Source organism: Protopterus annectens, chromosome 1.part1 (genome assembly GCF_019279795.1).
Source record: "Protopterus annectens isolate FY-2018-M chromosome 1.part1, PAN1.0, whole genome shotgun sequence".
NCBI lineage: Eukaryota > Metazoa > Chordata > Ceratodontiformes > Protopteridae > Protopterus > Protopterus annectens.
Window position 1 is genome coordinate 641,656,594 of NC_056726.1, and position 20,561 is coordinate 641,677,154.

A 20,561-nucleotide genomic window follows, 5' to 3' on the forward strand; every position below is an offset into this window, starting at 1 on the left:
CTTATTTTGTTTCAAAATGGGTGAAAACAATGAAAACTTCAAAGAGGGAGGAGTATTTGGCATATTTCTAACTTCAGCAAATGCATTTAACAAAATGTTTAGAATATTATCAGGAATTAATTTATGTATTTTATGAATAATGCTGTCAAGCTCTGGAGCCTTATTAGTTTTTAGATTTTTATTTGATATTTTAGTTTTTCTGAATGAGAATGTGTTATTTAATCTTAAGTTTGGCTTTTGAGTTATAATTTATGTTTTACATTTACTTGTAGAAATATATCCTTTAAATAACTATTAAGTAAGGCTGGCATATGATTATTGATTAATTCATAATGTCTTCTAAAACATTTTAGTATAATTTTTAAATCAGTTGCTTTCTTAATGTGATCTTTATCATTATATGTAATCTCTTTAATATGATTTAAATTATTTAATCTTTTTGATCTATTAGCTAAACTATGCATCTTTTTGGGGATTAATAAAATATGATTGTAATTTCATTTTTTCCATATTTATTGAGATTTTCTGATAGCTTTTATGATATAATATTTCTAAATTTGTCTGATTTAGGACTTTCAATGAAGAATTTGCAGAGTTATCATTGGGGTTTTATGTTTAACTTTAATTTATCAATGTTTGACTGCAAAATAACTCTTTATCCCACTCCTTTCTTTTATGTAAATATCAACTCTTAATTCTGCAGTATACATAAGCTTTCAATATATATCACAAGATAACATCACTAACTTCACCATTTTTTAATTCCCATACATAGAATCAATTCATTTAAGAACCATGCTTTAAATCCCTTAATGTTAGTAATATAAGCAGGAATTTTCTAACAAAAAGCTAGTTATTAGGTTTCAAAGTAATATTAAAAGTAATAACATCATGGTCAGTCAAAAGACAAGAAATTGTTAATACATCTTAAATTTTAGAATATAATCCATTTGAAATGAAGACTTTATCTATATTTGTTTGAGTACCAAATCAATATGAGTAATGAGTATAATTAAGAGATTATGACAACTTTAAATCATATATGTCCCTTAAAATGATTGAATTTATGAAGTAATCTAAATGTTTAGAGGCTGCAGTTAATCTAAGTTTTTTTAACTGCAGTAGTATCCTTTTCTGACAAAATACAGTTAAAATCACCATCCAATATAATTTCCGCATTTGAATATACAATTATAACACCTAAATATTTTTAACCCGTTTAGAACCTATTCCAGGAATTCAATATACATTATTGAATGTATAACACTTTTCATTGATTTCAACTACTAGGACGACCACTGTGGTGCAGCAGTTAATGTTGATGCCTCACAGCAAGAGGTTCTCCAGTTCGATCCTTGGCAGGGGTGCCTTCTGTGTGGAGTCTGCATGTCCTCCCTGTGGTCGCATTGGTTTCCTCCGGGTGCTCCAGTTTCCTCCCACATCTCAAAGACATGCTGTAAGTGGATTGGATACTCTAAATTTGCCCTAGGCATGAGTGCATGCATGTGTGTGCCTTCAGTGGAAGGTTGGGCGCTGGGCTGGCAACTTGGCTCCATAAAAAAAAAAAACTTCACTGCCAATTATGAGCTGACAGGTGATCTGCTGTGGTGACCCCTAACTGGGAAAAGCCGAAAGATGAAGAAGATTGATTTCAACTACTACCAATCCTAGCATGCCCTTTTTATCAGAATGCATATCAATCACTTTAGGCATAACTGATGACTTCTACCAAAAGTATAAGTGTGCCTCTCATTTTTCAACTAAAATGTGAACAAATAACAATCTATCTAAATTTATAGTTAAATGAGTTTCTTGTAAAAAAAATCAATGCGGGCTGTATTTATTTTTAAATATTTGATTAAACTACCTCTCTTGAAAAGGTTATTCAGATCAGTTATATTTAATGAGATACTTTTGTATACTGACATCATTAGTGTAAAATAACTCAAACAAGGCAAAATTATGGTTTATAATCATAGACCAACATCTAATGTTAAAAAATTCTGTTATGGACTGATTCATAAAACTAGCAATTAACATATGATTTAAAAAAATATTTACACCCGTTAAACATGGAATAAAATATTCCTGGTTTGATGAACTTATAATACTAACCACACATAAACACCACTGCAACTCTACCAAATCTTTATCTATTGGTACTACTTCACAATAATACATAACTTAAATAGCAATGTACCATGTAGAATAAAGTACACTCAAGTTATATACCACATTCTTTTAAGAACAAACATCAATATAATATGCTGATTCTATTAATATTTAAAATATGATATCAATCGACCAAAGTTTAATTAAAACTTATATACATGTATTACAAATTAAATCAACAACATCCCTTAAATCTTTACTTAACATAAATAAAACCTATCAATAGAACGAAACTAATAAAATGTCAGACAAAATATATCTACATGTTTACAATACTTCTCTTTAGTTTCCATAGGATGAATTTATATTGTCAAAAAATGAAAGAGCTTCACCTTATCAATTATACCAAAACTATCCAGTTGTAATAGCATAAGTACTTTTGGACACTGAAACATCATTGGTGCCAGGTTACTATGTCCAAATCACATAAGCTAAACAAATGTTTCCCAAACATCATGTTTTAACCATATTACTTCACAGAGAATTTCACTTAGCATTACCAAGCTCCAAATATCTACTAATTAAGATGCTTAAGAAGCAAACATAAACAATGTAAATCAGCAGCACTGATTCTTACTAATTAATTATTTCTGCAGCATCTACAACAGATGCTATATAGCTGAGTAATAAGACACTGCAAATGTATAAACAACTCTTATTGTAGAGCTATGGAAAACAGTAAACTATGTTTCTTCAGGACATAAAGAATTAGCCACTATACCATCAAGTAAGAAGATGCTTATAATGTTATGTTTAAAGAAAAGCATTTCATCAATGGTGCTATTAAACCTTAGTTTCAGACTTGAAATTAAATAATGCTATCCTTCTGGGAAGGTAACACATTACTTCCAAAAATTAATGACTATTCACCAAATCACCACAAAACAATGCACCTAACATGCAGGGAAATCTTTATGTTGAGTCTCCACTCAGTACAAAGATAAACTGACTACTGAGCACAAAGGCAAAAAGGATGACAAATACTGAATTAATATTATGTATCAGCAGTTTATCTTGAAATATAATATGAAGCTTCTATAACTCTAATCCATGCCTGAGCAAAATGTTTATGAGGAAAATGAGTACATAAGAACATAAAACTTTATGTATACCTATATTCATGTAACCAGCCTAATACTGAGATATATACAAACCTATAAACAAAACTACAGACTCAAAAATACAAGTCAATCAGAATTCAATGCATGCTCCTATGTAAATAACCACCATAAAAAGATAATACTGGGAAGGTAGGGAAGTATACAGTAAGAAACTTCCCTTCCAGACTAACTGACATTTCATAAACAGGTTTATTAAATCTAGTCTGCGACAATAAGAACTGGACATATTGAAACCTGAATGCACTAAACTAAGGGCAGGATTCACCATGGCTTGCATGGAGTCAAAGAGCCGTGTAAGACTCCATGCAGCCATTGCGATCCAGGAACAGCCCGAAATTTTATTTTATTTTTTATTTATTTTACATTTGTTGACTGGGATAGTCCGACTGGATGCATGTCCATTTTCAGCGGAGGCCCGGGGAGAAAAGCTCCAAGAGTAAGCAGATACAGCATTACATAATACCAGCATTACATATTACAAATAGACTATTTACAGAGATTACATAAGTAAGCAAGTTAAACAAGTTCCACAGGTTACAGTTAGTCCTGAGCACAAGTCAGGATTAAATTAAATTACACAGTAAACTGGTTAACAGATTTTTACACATTCGAGTTAGCCTGGCTTGATACAATGACATAGCCAGTTAAGTGACAAATGATGTTTGAGTCTAGTTTTAAATTGACCTAAGGTGGAAAGTAAGGTAATATCAGCTGGAAGAGAGTTCCAGGATCTACTTACAGAATTTGCAAAGAGAGAATCACCGGCTGTGTTATTAATTTTGCTAGTCTGAATTAGAAGTTTGTAAGAGGATCGAAGCGGTCTAGGATTGTTATAGGGAGTGATAATATTTTTAAGTGCAGGAGTATTGTCCGGATTATAGAGGATTTTATAGGCCATAATCAGTTGGTTATACTGGATTAGGCTAGGTAGTTCAAGCCAACCAAGCTGATTTAGATTGATGCAATGATGTGTCCTAAAAGGCAGCCCAGTGGCAAACCTGGCAATGTGGTTGTAGCAAATTGAGAGTTTGTTAAGGACAGTCTTGTTCAAATTTGAGAGTAGAGGGGATGCATACAGAAGGGTTTAAAGAAGGTGAGAGCGAGCTATGGCAATTGTAGCTGGAGGGGTTAGGAAGGCTTTTATTCTGTAAAGTGACCCTATTTTTTTATTGATGGTTTTGATAGTTTGGTTAACATGTGGAAGAGACAGCTAAAATGACTCTTACACGGGCAGGGCATGGATATGCTAATCACCCCACTTGCAGCCGAAAGGCATGCAAATGAGGTAGATTAGCGATCCACGAAGCTGAAACCAGCCCGTGTAAAAGTCGTGTTAGTTGCAGAAATGTACTCAGTTGACAACTGAGTACCTTACTGCAAATAACACAATGGAGCCATGACAGCTCCAAATAAAGTGTGCAAATGTTGCAGTCAGCATGCCAGTGGCCAAATATGTGGCCATTGGCATGGTAACCCAATGCAAACATGAAATAAAATATATTTTTTTTCGGAGATCGGCGATGTTTAAATGCAGCGCAGCCCCGTGCAAATGGGCTGCGCTATATAAAACAGAAAAATAAAGGTTTGAAACCCACAAATGTGGGTTTTATGTAATGCATGGATTTGCAATGCAGGGACTAGCAGACCAAAAACAACATGGCCACCGTCTAGTGGTTGCTAAGGGGGGAAGCTGAGTGTAAGACATGTAACTAAGCATTAGTAGGCAATCCTATGTAAATGAGTGGTAGGATAGTGAATCACACTGTCACATAGCAAATGAGCACAGTCCATGTAGTATAAGAGTTAGATAAGGGGGAGTAACAGAGTAGGAGATAAGTGACATCACAGGGGGGAATGTCAGGAAGAAATCAAGCTCATTGGAGCAAAGTGGTATGTGAAACATATCAATCACACAGCAGAAAAAGAGGAGTGTCAACAGATAAGCATGGGAAAGTCAAGAAATGGAAGGTGTACACTGTGGCCAACACCAAAGTTTCTTGCTGTGCATGCATGCGCACGTGTGCATGCTGGGAAGCGCGAGTAATATAGAGTGCGTGCGTGTAAGGCAGAGTAAGCATGTAGGAGCCTGTTTAAAGATCTGTAAACATGTTTGCACTGGTGTGCATGCATTTTAACCCAAATAAGCAGATTCTAGTCCATGTAAGCATGTGTGCGTGGTAGTCACTCTGAGCGTGTTTTCGCTGGTATGCATGCTGCTCCCCCCTGAGGAGGAAAAGGAAGCAGAAGAAATAGTAGGAAACTAGCAGGGAATACCTGTAGAGGTAGCAGGTGAAAACAATTAGAAGCAGGCAATTACACAGACAGAATACAAGCCCAGCCCATCACTTAAAACACTGCAAACAGCATTGCAGTATGTTTCCCTCAAGAGACACTGCAAGACAGGAGTAAGCTAGTAGAAGTGAAAACTGAAAAAGCTGCACTCAGACCAAACATGCTAGGGGCTGCCATAGCTGTTATAAGGAGACACAGGAGACTTGCTGAGGGTGGTGACAATGGAAATGCTGCCAGACAACCCACAGTGAGGAGACAGAGAAGAGTGTACAGGCCCAGGGTCACCTACCACGGGTTACATGAGCTGGAGATAGTGGAGCGCTATAGAGTGGACAGAGACCTCCTGCAGCAAATTGTTGAGCTGTGCAGGCCACGCCTCACACACAGAACCAACAGAGGGGAACCCATCCCAGTGGAAACCAAGGTATGTGTTGGCTTAAGAATACTAGCAACAGGCACCTTCCAGAGACCAACTGATGATATGATGGGGATATCACAGGCATCAGCCTCCAGGGTACTGCACTAGTTCCTGGATGACATGTCAGCACATGTCGGTGATCATGTATATTTCCCCAATGCCCGTGAGGTACTGGCCAGCAATATGCGTCTCTTCCAGCAAATAGTGGAATACCCTGAGGTAGTGGGTGCAATAGACTGCACGCACATACGCATCAAAGCACCAGCTGGTGAGCGGGGTAGGGCCTACATTAACTGCAAGGGCTTCCCCTCCATCAACTGCCAGGTCATGTGTGATGCCCAGGGCATAATAATGAATGTGTGTGCTGGCTGCCCTGGGAGCTTCCATGATTCCCATATCTGGCATTTGACGCAGCTGTACCAGACATTTGCCAATGGGGACATCCCACATTGTCACCTAGTGGAGGATGCAGGTTATGCACTGGAGCCATGGCTGATGACACCCATCAGAAACGCACACACACCTGAACAGGAACGCCATAATGAGGCACACACACAAACATGTAATGTAATAGAGCGTAAGTTTGGGCTGCTCAAGTCACGGTTCCGGTGCCTGGACACATCTGGTGGAGCCTTGCAGTACTCACCAACTACATGTATCCAAATTGTCATGGTATGTGCTATGCTACATAATATGATCCTGCAAAAACAGCTGCAGCAGGACCAGCATAGGGCCGGGCAAACAGCCCCCCACCATTGCCAAGGCCATCACAGGCAGAGCGTGACTCGGGGGAGGAACAACCTGAGCCTGCCCCAGTAGGCAGAAGGAGGCGTGCCCTGGCCTTGGCAAAGAAGCAACGCATAGCACATACACTGGTTCAGTAGGAACCCTGGGAATGATCCCCCTCTCTGACTCACTCATATAGTAACAGGGATGCCTAACATGACATAACCTGCTCTCAAACATGTACAGGGAGTGTAGTATGTGCATCAGACAGAGACAGCCCTGCAGCACTACTTGAGGCATGATTGCCATGTGTTAAGCAATGTAACACCATCTAGTATATGCAAACATGAAGACCCAACCTAACATCTCACCCTCACCAAGCATGATGCCACACTGTGAAGACAACAAGATCAAGTACAATAATTGGCAGAGGTATTGCTGTTAACAAGGGGGAACACATGGCTGACAGCCTGGGCTGACATGCCAAGCAAGACATGATGCCCCACCTGCTAAGGATGGCACGCACCCAGCACACCTGGCTGTGTAGATACTGGCAAAGGCTGTTGTCACCCCCACTGTGCCTGGAATAGGTAAGTCTGGAAACACAAACCCACCATCATAGGTAGCACAAAGGAATAATAACCTCGATGTAATGCTACCCAATGCCAGAAGTCTAACCTGCAAGGTGCATGCAGACCAAACCCACCACAGCATGGAGAATGGTAATATGTGTTCTGTAACAGAAACCTGGGCAAGGCCCAGAAGAGCACCCTAATACTACCAGGTTATGCCTCATACCATGCTCTACAGCTCCAAAACATGGAACACACGACAATAGGAGTGTGGCTACCAGTAATTATCAAGAATAACCACACCCCCAGGTTGGTACCACAGCAAGAAGCAGCATGGACTATCCACGGGCAAGTAACACTGTCTCAAACTGTGTACCCGTTTGAAGCCTGCTACAGACCCCACACACAAACCCAGGTACCCCATCCAGCCTTCCTGAAGACACTTCAGAGTATGAATGTCTCAACAAATACCAAACAAGGCACATACAAAGTATGACATAGGTGGCAATCCATTATGTAAGGAAAAAGTAATCATGGACCTAGCGACACAAGTGGACGGTAACCTGTCATGTGACACTCACATTGCCAAGGTGGCCAGGAAGACCTGCTATATTGCCCACCTTAACATGAAAGGATGCACATGTAGAGCTACAGAGGTCACTGTGCCCCCATACCCTTCCCTTATCAGGCCATACGTGACAACAATGCCCCAGTTCGGATGTACCTTACCTTACACATGCAGCAGTCAGAAAGACCCCAAATGTACCCCACCAACAGGATAAAGGGTCCAAGCATTGGACATCTGCAGCCTGGCTGAAGAAACCACAGCCCAATTCAGAAGCATACTGCACAGTCAGAGGTGATGTATGCCTGATGTACAAGTCCATGTCCAATCCAGAATGAATGGACATGCTCCACTGCAGAAACCCCAAATCCAGCAGACACACCACAGTGAGATATCTGAACCTCTACACATAGATTAATAGGATGTGCTGGAGGGACAGATCCATAACCCAGAGGCTCAGGATGTTCTGGAACAGAATCCCAGTCCATGATAGGCGGAGCTCCACACACAAACTCAACAAGAGAAATCCGTTGAAGTGCATGGGAGATAGTAGGTGTACACTGGGGGCCATCCCTGTGTCACATCTAGGAAAGTAAACCCTACATGGGCATTATATGCACATTGCAAGGGGTGTTGAGACCCACACACAGTCTGTCCGTGCCCAAACAAGGCCAGGGCAGATAGCCTAGTATGAACCTATGAATCTATGATGATACAAATTGTGCAGGACACAAAGGATTATCACACAGCTGTCCTACCTGATGGTAGGAACCATGGTGATAATCCACAGATATGCTCTGCAGCACTCTACTAGCACAAACAATGCACCAAACCCACACACATTGCCAACAGCCTACCGAACAGATTCCTTCCAACCTCCCCACCAGCACCTAACTGCCAAATATGTATTCCAGGAGAGTGCTGGCCCCCCGACATTGCAGATGCTGAGGTAAAAGCCAGCATCCACAAAGCACAGCACACAGCATCAATGGTACAAGATGGTGTCCTGGGTTGTGTCCAACAAGTACTGTAAGAAGAATGGAACAGCAAATATCATTACTATGCACTATCAGTCCTACCACAGGATATGTACCCAGTGTACAGCAACAGTGGTCCCACACCACAAAGGGGGTGCCTGAATGGATACTGCAAACTATCACCCCTCAACCCTGACTATCTAGGTTGGAAAAATAATGGAGAGGATGATCATGGATCCCATGAATAACGAGATTAGGTACCTACAGACATTGGACCCTACCCAGTGTGGCTGTCGTAGGGCAGATCCTGCCCCTTACACATGTCTGACTCATGTGAAATATGCACCAAGCCCATTGATGTGGGTAATGTTGATCACACAGCCTATCTGGACCTTGCTAAACCCTTCCATACAATACCCTAGTTGGCAGTACAGATAAGCTCACCAGCCTAACTATAAACCCCTATGCAAGTAGATGGGTTGCAAACCAGCTCAAGGACAGGACTGACCTGACAGACATGCTGTAGCCATGGCAGACTGCAAACCAGGTACAACTGGCATCCCACAAGACATGGTCCTGGGACCTCTCTTGTATGCTATATATGTGACATAGGTACAGGCCAACATGGATGGACTCTGTCTGAAAAGGTTTGCAGAGGACTACAAACTGGCCACCATATCAGATCCTCCAGCTAACACAAGCAACCTACAAAAGGCACACATAGAAACACACAAGTGGTGCCACAGCCATGTCAACAATCTAAATTCAGAATAGTGTATAGTCAACCCCTGTGGAAACATAGTACATGGCAAGAAATTACCACATAGGTGTTAACCCAGTAAATACATCTGGAGAAATAACAGACCTGAGGACACAAGGTGATAGATATCCTGCATGAGACAATCATGTGTCTGTAGTGGTTACAGAAACATACCATATACCCACCTAATCATGAAGGTAAGCACAGCTTGGTTAGGGTAGGGCAATGTGCCTCTCCAGTCATCCATCAGCAGCCTCACAATTGTGTACAATGGCCCTTCAGGGATGTACCATAGCAGACACCTGCAGCAACTGGAAAGACTACACAAATACCCCACCAGGAGGATCGCAGAGCTGTAACAGATGCCATGTGTCTCCTGAGTAAAGAAACTGCAGCTCCACACAGTGCCATACTGCCTGGCTGGAGGTGAACTGTGCCTGATGTATAGAGCCATGACCAACCTGGTATCAATGGACATTTGGCACCATGTAAACACTGAATGCTGGTGACCTATGCAGCTGACAGGCCTGAACCCCAGCACAGACATAAACAGGACATGCTGTACCAATTGGTCCATAACCCAGAAGCTCACTCCACTCATGACTAAACTCCCACTACAGGATATCCAGGGAGTCCCTCAGTGACTGTCATCCAGAGGAATCATGATGACTGGATGGGAGATGGTAGGTGTACCCTGGATATCACCTGTATGTCACGGGTAGACAGAGGCACAGCACACTAACCGTGACATATGTCATGGCAAACACCAGTAAATGTGTGTTGAAGGACAAACACTCTCTGACTAGCAATACAAATGGACTAGGGCACATGGACATTGTTTGTCACTGTCCAGACAAGTTGTGGAATACATTAACAATGTCGGACAATCATGTACTATGCTGTCCATATCTGAACAAAATGCAACATGGTCATATCTGCACAACTGGCCCTCAACCAATCTGGTGTGCTCACTATAAATATTACAAGCAGTGATAGGACTGAAACCGATTATACTGTCCACCACAGTGAAAGTACTGCACCAGTACACTATACGACAATACAACTGTTTGGTCAGCAGGGAAGGATGATGACAACTGTATGCAAACTATCCCATGGTGACCCTGCAGGCACAGCATAATGCCTGTTAGGTTCAGACACAAAGCACTTGGGCAGTAAGAACACAACCTGATGTCCAACACTCAACTGTAAATGTGATATATAGATGGCGTCCACACACAAACACAAATGTGGTGGTCCACAAATCCCAACATAAGGAAAGGTCACACTGGGCATGCTCACACACTTAGATAAATGACATGTGGCAGTCAAGAAGCCATACAAACTGCGAACTGGGCATGCTCACACACTTAGGCCATGTCACAGTTCAGCAGTTACACACACATATCTGGCATGTCTATGTGTTGACACAGGAACCTCCCACAATACAGACATCTGCCCAGTGCACACAGTTAAGTTACAACAGAGACATAAGTAAAGTACTGGATCCCACTCATATGCAAACATCTCCCACAGTACACATGTTGTTTATAGAGATAGGGAAGGCTATGGCAATAAAGACCCACAAACAGTATATGAGCAACAGATACTTGCATCTGACAGGTAAACATATGGCCGTAGAGTGCAATACCTGGCTGTTGTCCCTAGGGAATACAGAAGGCTATCCACAGTGTATTTGGTACTTGCCTCCACAGTACAGTAGGCCACTGTGCCTGTGCAAAGTCAATGCATAGATATGCTCTCCCCTGTAGTGATGGATAGTCACAGATGTACATACCTCTTCATCCATAACGATGTCAGCACACTATATATATGTCAGGAGCAGAAATTATACCCAGTAATGTGAATAGCGCGCTCCACTACTGCATCTCTAACAAGTGTCACAACATAGTTAAGTAGGGGTTTGAATCCTGTAAGTGCTCAGTGTGTGTGGGGGAGTAGTGTGTGCAATTCCATGTGTATGTGAAATGTCCCTTTTGGCAACTAGTACTACACAACACATGCTGCATATTCCACTGTCTAAACACTGATGATGTCAGCACCCTATAAGTACAGCAGGAGAAAGCAATCCCCCAGTAATGCAAGTAGCGTGATCTGCTAATGTGGTTCTCACACGTGTCATAGCATGGTTAGGTAGGGGTTTGAATCTTGTAAGTGCCCAGTGTGTGTGGGGGAGTAGTGTGTGCAATTCCATGTGTATGAAAAATGTCCCTTTTGGCAACCAGTACTACACAACACATGCTGCATATTCCACTGTCTAAACACTGATGATGTCAGCACCCTATAAGTACAGCAGGAGAAAGCAATCCCCCCAGTAATGCAAGTAACGTACTCTGCTAATGTGTCTCTCACAAGTGTCATAACATAGTTAGGTAGGGGTTTGAATCCTACAAATGCCATGTGTATTTTTGTCACACAGTTTGTCCATGTGTGTGGGGTGTCGTTCCCAATATTGTACAACATACATTATATTAGTAATGTCAATGCACACATGATGTATGTGTGTGCCACCTACACATATGTACCTGTGAAATGCAAGAGTTCCCATGTCCGAAGCCTGCCTCATGTGAATACATGGAATATGCATCAGACAACTGTATGACTGTGGTGTTCTGTGCAGGGGCTGCATGTGGTATGTGACTATACACTGTGGGTTGTAGATGGTATCATCCCACCAGCGAGGGATACATGATTGGTCTGGAACATATAGTCCACATGTTGGTGATGAACAGGTGCAGCATGTTGTCACCACTTGTGCGAGTGGTAACAGGTTGTTCCATAGCAATGCAGGGAATGAATTATAGGAACCCTTCAGATAGGGTCTTGCAGCGAGAATAATTCTCACACTGTATGTTAGGGTAGTCGCAGTACAACCATATAATGGTGTGTGTAGAGACCGTCATATTCCCAGTGTTGTCAGGAAGGCCAAGAGGGTTTCCTGGGTATGGCAGTGTGGTGTGCACCAGGCTATGAATCTGAAGGTAGTCTAACCCACTGTGTGTTGCACATGGAGAGGCTCTTTTGCTTTGTACAGTGCCACCAACCTGCGGGTGTGTGTATCTGAGGTGCCTTTGGATACATCCCCCCTGTTCTGGTTTGGTGCATGTGTAGGGGATGACAAGCATGGTATCAGGAATGACCTGGCACTGATGGTGTGCACCTGGGAGCCTTGTACCAGGAGTCTGTTACTGCATGGATATTGCTGTACCCCATGCTAAGGACAGTTTCCACTGCATGCATCTTGAGGTTTACACTGCTGCTGTTGAGTAGCATTGCTATTAGTGTCCCATCCCGTGTGATACCTGTGTAGGTGGCTATGTAATGTTAGCCTTGAATACAAAGGCACTATGTGTGTAGCAACAGCCTCTGCCAATATACAATGGCCCATGGGTGACAGGTGCAAGCTGTCCCAAGCAAAGCAATGTGGCATGTCCAACATGTAATCCCACACTGACAGGCATTGGATCCCCTTTGAATGTCACTGAAAGATACGTTAATTGCAGAAACTGATGATCCTGTCTACATATTGTGGCAGCATTTATGGTGAGTGTGAGATGCTACTCAAGGCCAGGGTCATACCAGCCTGTGCCACAAGCTCAGAGAGCCCCTCTATGTCCCCTAACATGTAGTCCAGGGAGGTGCATCAGAGGTCATACACACTGGCACAGACAATGACTGAGTCATACTTCTACATGCCTTGGAGTGACCAGTATGCTTGTGTTATGTGGTGGATCATAGTGACCAATGGGCAGCTCAGCGTGACCATCACCTTGTTCAGCCTGGGAGCAGGACCTCAGTGTACGCAACGATAGAGGTACCTCATACAACTGTAGCAGGTGTGTTGCCTAGCCGTATGGCCTGTGCCTGTTTGGCACACAGGCTTTGTGAGCTATTTGTTGCATGTGCTCTGCTCTGGCTTAACGTTTGCTTGTGTGTCTGCTTTGCAGGTGTCAGCTGCTCAGGCAGGATGGTATTCTGAGAGCCCAATAATGTACTTGTGTGTTTTTGTGTTTGGATTGTGGTCATGGCAGGTCTATGGGAGACTGGTACTGTATTCACTGTAGTATCCCACTCCACCTGACAGGGAATGCCAGTGCTGTGTAAACAGAGCTTAGTCCCCAGTTTGGCTATGTGGTTGCATCTCTCACATGTGTTGTACGTGTATGGGAAGGGGAGAGGGTTGTCTGTGTACATGAGGCAGCTGTAACATTGCCACATGACTCACAGATTCACCAACTGGACCTGAGAGTAGATTGACACGTGACCTTTGCACATACTACCATAGCATTGTGACTCCCATACTAAGTAATGACACATAGGGCCAATGGGGAACAAGGTACTTAAGGTGACTATGTGAGGGTGTAGTGCTTCTGAACTATTAGTGTTGGCATATATGAATGCTGTCTTGAGCAAATGTGAGGTAAGTCATATGCAATGTGTTACAGGCAAGCTACATGCAAACAGGACAAACAGTGACGTTCTGTCAAGTGACACATGGACATCAGTACAGTAAGCAACACAGATGTCACTAGGGATCCAGAGAGGCACTGTATATCTGCACTGCAGGTGGAATCAGTGTTTCAGGAACATAACAGGCAAACATGTATACCAACAAAGCTACAGTCAGCAGGCCTGTATGTAGACTATGCTACAAAAAACAAGGTGTATGACTTCCAGTAGGTAACAGTGCATATATGCAGGCACTATAAGCCAGTACCCAGACATTCCCAGGTCAGATGGGCTGGGTCCAGCCGCACCCCACACAAGTGTATAGACCACGTACCTTCGTAATGTTGAATAACTGGCCTAATACCCAAGTGCTCATACCTGTAATAATACACATGTCAAATAACAGACACTGAGCCCTCACTCAGCAGTTCCAGACTTAGTATGATGTATGCTACCTGTCCTGGCACCACAGTATCCTTGACATGTATGGATACTCTCCCTTCTGTCATAGTTAGTTTTGTGTTTTGGTGCTGTTATGCATGGTATGAGGTGTGACATTGTAGTGCTAGTGTACTCTTATGAGCCTTGAACCTGTTGTGTAGTACTGCACAGATATCAACATCCTAAAACATCTGCATTGCAGAGTCGTGTGTGGACAGCATGCAACTCGCAGTTGACATGGCCATCATTGAGTATCAATATGTACATTGTTGTATCCCCTGTGCTACCTATGTAGGTGGCCATCCCTTCACAGCCTCACCACCATTATGCAAAGATGTGCAGACAGAACACTGTGGTAATTACTATGGGTGTACAAAACAATACAATGACATTCATAATGTAACTGCATCAGGCATGCTGGTATATACCCACAATGCTATCATTACACTGTGCTGTTGTCAACATCATACTATTACAATACATCTATGTACTCACCCTGTGCATCAGCACCATGTTAACCTGTTCCTGCACTGATTTTACAGATTGCAGGAGGTGGCACAGTTTCATCATATGCACAGGGTGTGTACCTGGTATGCCTGAGTCTGCCACTGATACAACAAATTGACATGTCTGTGTGTGTGTGTTGTTGAGGGGCAGCAGTACAAGATGGGGCAATGTTGATGCAGTGTGTGCGTGTATGTGGTAGCCCTAGGTGTTATCACTTTGCATGTGTGTATGAATGCACACAGTCCCACCTCATGGCTGCCATATACAGGTGTTTGTGGACAGCCACAGACTGTACCTGCCAGGTCATACAGATCACTGTCTGTGGCCACGGACATGGTACCTGTGCCTGGCAGGGGTGTTACGGACCGTATCAGGTACTAAGCCAGACTGGGTACTGTCCTCAGAAGCAGGTGTTTGCTGACTGGAGACAGGTCCCTGTTGGGACTGTCCAGCGCCACGTGCACGTGGTCTCCTGGGGCGGTCCGATGACATCACATACCCAGCATTGCTGGGGCTGCTGCTGGCACTATGTGAGCGGCCGCGGCCCTGTTGTCATCCGCGATGGCTGCCAGCTGCTGCTGTTGCTGGCATACGGCCACATCTACGCCTCAACCGTCCACCATTGCCCTAGATCATGGACATATAGTTGTGGAACGGATCTAATGTGTCCTCCCAATGTTTGTCAATGACCGCGGTGAAGTTGCGGATGTCAGCCGCAACATCACGCATGCTGTCACTCATGGCTGTGCGACATGCTCTCAGCTCCCTCAGACCCTGTCTGGTGTACCATTCCATATGTAACTGTGCCTGCATTACAGCCCGAAACATAGCTGGGGTTGAAAGACCTGTGTGAGCACATCTGACAGGGGCGGTACACCCACGGATGCTCCCACGAGAACCCATGGGGATGCATGTGCCACCGGTACCACATTACCCTGGTCAATGCCCACTGTATCCTGTCCATCACCTAGGGACATTGGTGACAAAGGATGTATTGGCAGGATGACTGTGCACATTGATGGTGTCGGTCAGATCTATCTGCAAGACATCTGCACACATGTGCCTCACACAGTCTATATATGTATAAATATACATATATATATATATATATATATATATATATATATATATATATATATATATATATATATATTGATATGTTTTATCTGTATATAGATATATATCTGTTTGTATATATGCATATAGAATATGTATATATAGATGTAGATATATACATATAGATGTGGGGAGAGAGGGGGAGAGAGTGAGAGAAAGACACAGGGTGAGTGAGAGTGTGAGCGGGTGGGACAGAGAGAGAGAGATAGTCATATACAGACATATCTGTTGTCGGTCAGATCTATCTGTATATGTATAAGTCTCTACAGATGTCTATATATGTATGTGTGTATTACATATAGCTGTAAGTACATATTCTACCAATCTCGATGTCTGTGCAGTAACTGAGAACCTGGTTCAAGGCTCCTGAGAGCACACAAGCGGTACCAGGCTATACCCCGTATCATGCATTTTGGCCCCAGGACTCGGGACAAAACAAAAAGGGAGGGGGTGTGTCCATATTCATGGAGGACACACACACCTCCAGGTTAGTGGCAACACATGAAGCATCACAGACCATCCAGGTGCAGATAACCATAGGTAAACCTGCTATAGAACTGGTAGCATGTTACAGACCACCCTCCCAATCTCAGGGACCACAGTCAACCTTCCTGTAGACATTGGAGGATATGAATGTCCCACCACACACCATCATATTGGGATACTGCGACTACCCTAACATACACTGGGTGCATTATTCTACCCCAAACCCCCTAGCCCAAAGGTTCCCGGAATTCTCTATGTCAAATGCAATGGAACAGCTAGTCACCTCTCCCACAACAGGAGATAATATACTAGACCTGATCATCACAAACATGGGGACAATGTGCTACACACTGGAAGTATACTCCTCACTAGTCACATCTGACCACAGACTAATCCCCCTGGATATACATATCCTGCCTCCCCCACAACACAAATGGTTACAGTGAGAAACCATTCACATGCCGACTTTATACTTCTTATAACTGAGTTGGTATCCTTAATGCCCACTGGGCCAGTGTAAACCACTTCCCCCAATGCAGACACCTTCACATATGCTTTCTATAGACATCTCCAAGAATGCATGGGTCATGCAATCACAAATGAAACCATGACCCTCTCCACCAAGGGCAGGCGTCCTGTCTGGTGGACCCCAGCATTGAACAAATTGTATAACAACAGAAGGTAGCTACTGCACGACAGAGCATACTTCCATAGAGCTACGGCATCTCTGATCAGCAGTAGTAGAAAGATACGTTTTGTTGTACAAACATGCAAGGCCAACAATGAGAGGGACATCGCTATTGTCACTACAGATAACCACAAGGCCTTCCTCTGCTATGTTACACACCTGGGTGGGAACCCTCAGTTGTGTTCACAGTTAGTTCACAGTGACAAACGCTACACGGAACACACAGATAATGCCAACATTCTGGCAGACAGGTTCAGTGCAGGTTTCTCCCCTCCCTCACCCACACATGTGGAATTACTTATCCCAGCTGACTGTAACCTCCCTGTCATCTCAGATGTCCAGCTGGGAACCATCCTCAGCAGAGCTGTAAACACAGCATCAATGGGACCCAATGGTATTGCAGGTTGCATGCTACTTGAACTGCAAGATGAGCTACACATGCACATTACATGCTATTCAGCCATAGCCTTACTGCAGCATATGTACCTGGACACTGGCATACAGCAACAGTAGTCCCACTCCACACAGGAGGCACCCCTACAGACCCTGGTAACTACTGCCCCATAAGCTTAACCAGCCTGGTCTGCAACACTATGGAAAGGATCATTATGGTACCCATACACATAGACATTGGGGACTTAGACACTTGATCCCACCCGGTTTTGCTTTGTAGGGGACAGATCCTGCCTTCTGAACCTGGTTGACCTTTTCAAATCAGTCACTAGAGCCATTGGTGAGGGCACAGCGGTCCATACAGCCTACCTGGACTTGCCTACAGCTTTCGACACAATACCGCACTCTGGCATCATAGACATGATCAACAGCTGAAATGTAAATCCATATGTCACATGATGGGTTGCAAACCGGCAAACGGATAGAAACCCTACAGTCAAACTCACTGGTGCCATGTCAGACTCAGAGCCAGTCACATGTGGTGTCCCACAGGGCTCTGTCCTGGGACTGCTCATGTTCGGCATATCATTCTCAGATGGGGAAGCAGACATGGGAGGGTAGTGGCTGACAATGTTCAAAGATGACTACATACTAGGCGCCATAGGTGATACACCTGCTGACACATACATCCTACTGACAGGCCTCACGGACACCAACAACTGGTGCCAGAGTCATGGCCTTACACTGCATGCCACATAATGTATACTCATACCCTTTTAAACGGACAAGGTACCTACATATTATCACATAGACAATAACCCACTGAGTACAGACAAAGTAATCAGAGACCTGGTGACACTGTTCAATGCTGACCTCTCATTTGACACCCACGTGGCCAAAGTGGTTGGATGGACTTCCTACCTTGCCCACCTTATCATGAAGAGATTCACATCCACATCAAAAGGGGTCACTGTACCCCTATACTTCTCCCTTATCAGGCCCATGACTGTGTACTATGCCCCATTTGGTATGTACCTCACCTGGCACTTGCAACAGCTAGGGGGACCCCATAAGTACATCTCCAGGAGGATCAAGGGTCTGCAACAACTGTCATATGCTGCCAGACTAATGTAACTCATGCTCTAGTCCATATCATACTGCCTACATAGGGGTGATCTGTGCCTGATGTAGTAGGCCATGTCCAATCTGGTATTGATGGACATGTTCCACCTCATACAATCCAAATCCATCAGAAGCACGACAGCTACAGATTTAAACCTCAGCACACATATGAATAGGACATACTGTAGGGACAGATCCATCACTAAGAGGCTTCCCATACAGTGGAACAGGATCCCAGTTCATGTTAGGCAGAGACCCTCACTGACACTCTTTATGTGCATTCTTGACAAGTGGATGGGAGATCATAGGTTTACAGCAGGGGTCTTCTCTGTTTCACTACTAGACAGAGGCACAGTAAACTAATGCTATTATGTAGGGGGGGTCTTCACTGTGTCACTACCATACAGTGGCGCAAGTTTCTAAATCTATTCTATACACTGTCTGTAGATAGCCTAGTACTAAACTATGACACTGTGAAACTATATATGTCTATGTATTTCTACATCCCTCTCTATCTATGTATACACATATGCATATTATATATATATAGACATACATATCTCGATATGCATACGTATACACGTTATATATATATTTAAAAAAAAAAAAAAAATATATATATATATATATATATATATATATATACACTCCTTTTAAGTTCCACATATGTATACACACAGTAACATACTGCTGAACATCCATTACTGTACAGCCTACATGTACATTGCACTACAACCTACATTGCTATGTGCACATAGCTACCGTCACATACATATGTATGCGGAGCCTTCAGTGACAGTCTCAGTATGTCCCCAGCCCTATGCACATCTTCATATACATAGATACAGACCAATAACACATCTGGAGGGTTCACAGTATGTAGGGTATTATAGTAGTACTTTACATTACCTGTGTTTGCTGCAGCTGTTTGTGTAGGCTTGCAGTTGCTTGGCCTGCTGTCAGCCTCTTTGCTCTGTTGTTTCAGATTTTTTTTTCTCTTTCTTTCTTTCTTTCTTTCTTTCTTTCTTTCTTTCTTTCTTTCTTTCTTTCTTTCTTTCTTTTTTTTCTCTCTCTCTCTCTATCCCTCTCTCTCTCTCTCTACCTCCAGCAGGTGTAATGACAGTATTGCATGTGTGGACTGGGAGTACAGGATGTTTTTGTAGGTATCTGCACATGTCCATGTGATGGCCTCTGCACCAATTGTTAGCCAGCATTTACTAATTGCATGCAGCCTGTTGTGTAGTGATTGCAGTTCTCACTGTGATTACAGGACTGTGCTATAAAAAGGTCTGTTAGGTAGGCGTTGCCCTTTCAGATTATTAGGGTGCGGACCATGCAGGTTTGCTGTGGACACTGTTCTGTGAGTGTAAGGGTTGGTATGTCTCTCATATTTCAGGCTGTGTTGTAGACACTGCAATGCATGTTGTTCTGTAAGCTGAGTATTCCTTCCTCCAGTGTCCTGTTCTCCGTGTGTATGTAGACTGACACCCACGACTAGTAATACTGTGTATATGGGTGTGTGTGCTTTCCTGTGGGGATTGTGGTGTAACTGGTATATAGCAGTGGCTCTTGCAATCTGTTGCTATGTCTTCAATATTTGGCCTTTACATTCACTCATTGTATGCTTGCTAGGTGTCTTTCCTGTAATGTGTTGCTATGGCTTTCCTATTTTCCATTTACATTCACAGCTTGTAATGCTTGCTACATCTGTTTGGACAGCAATTCCCTATGTGTTTGT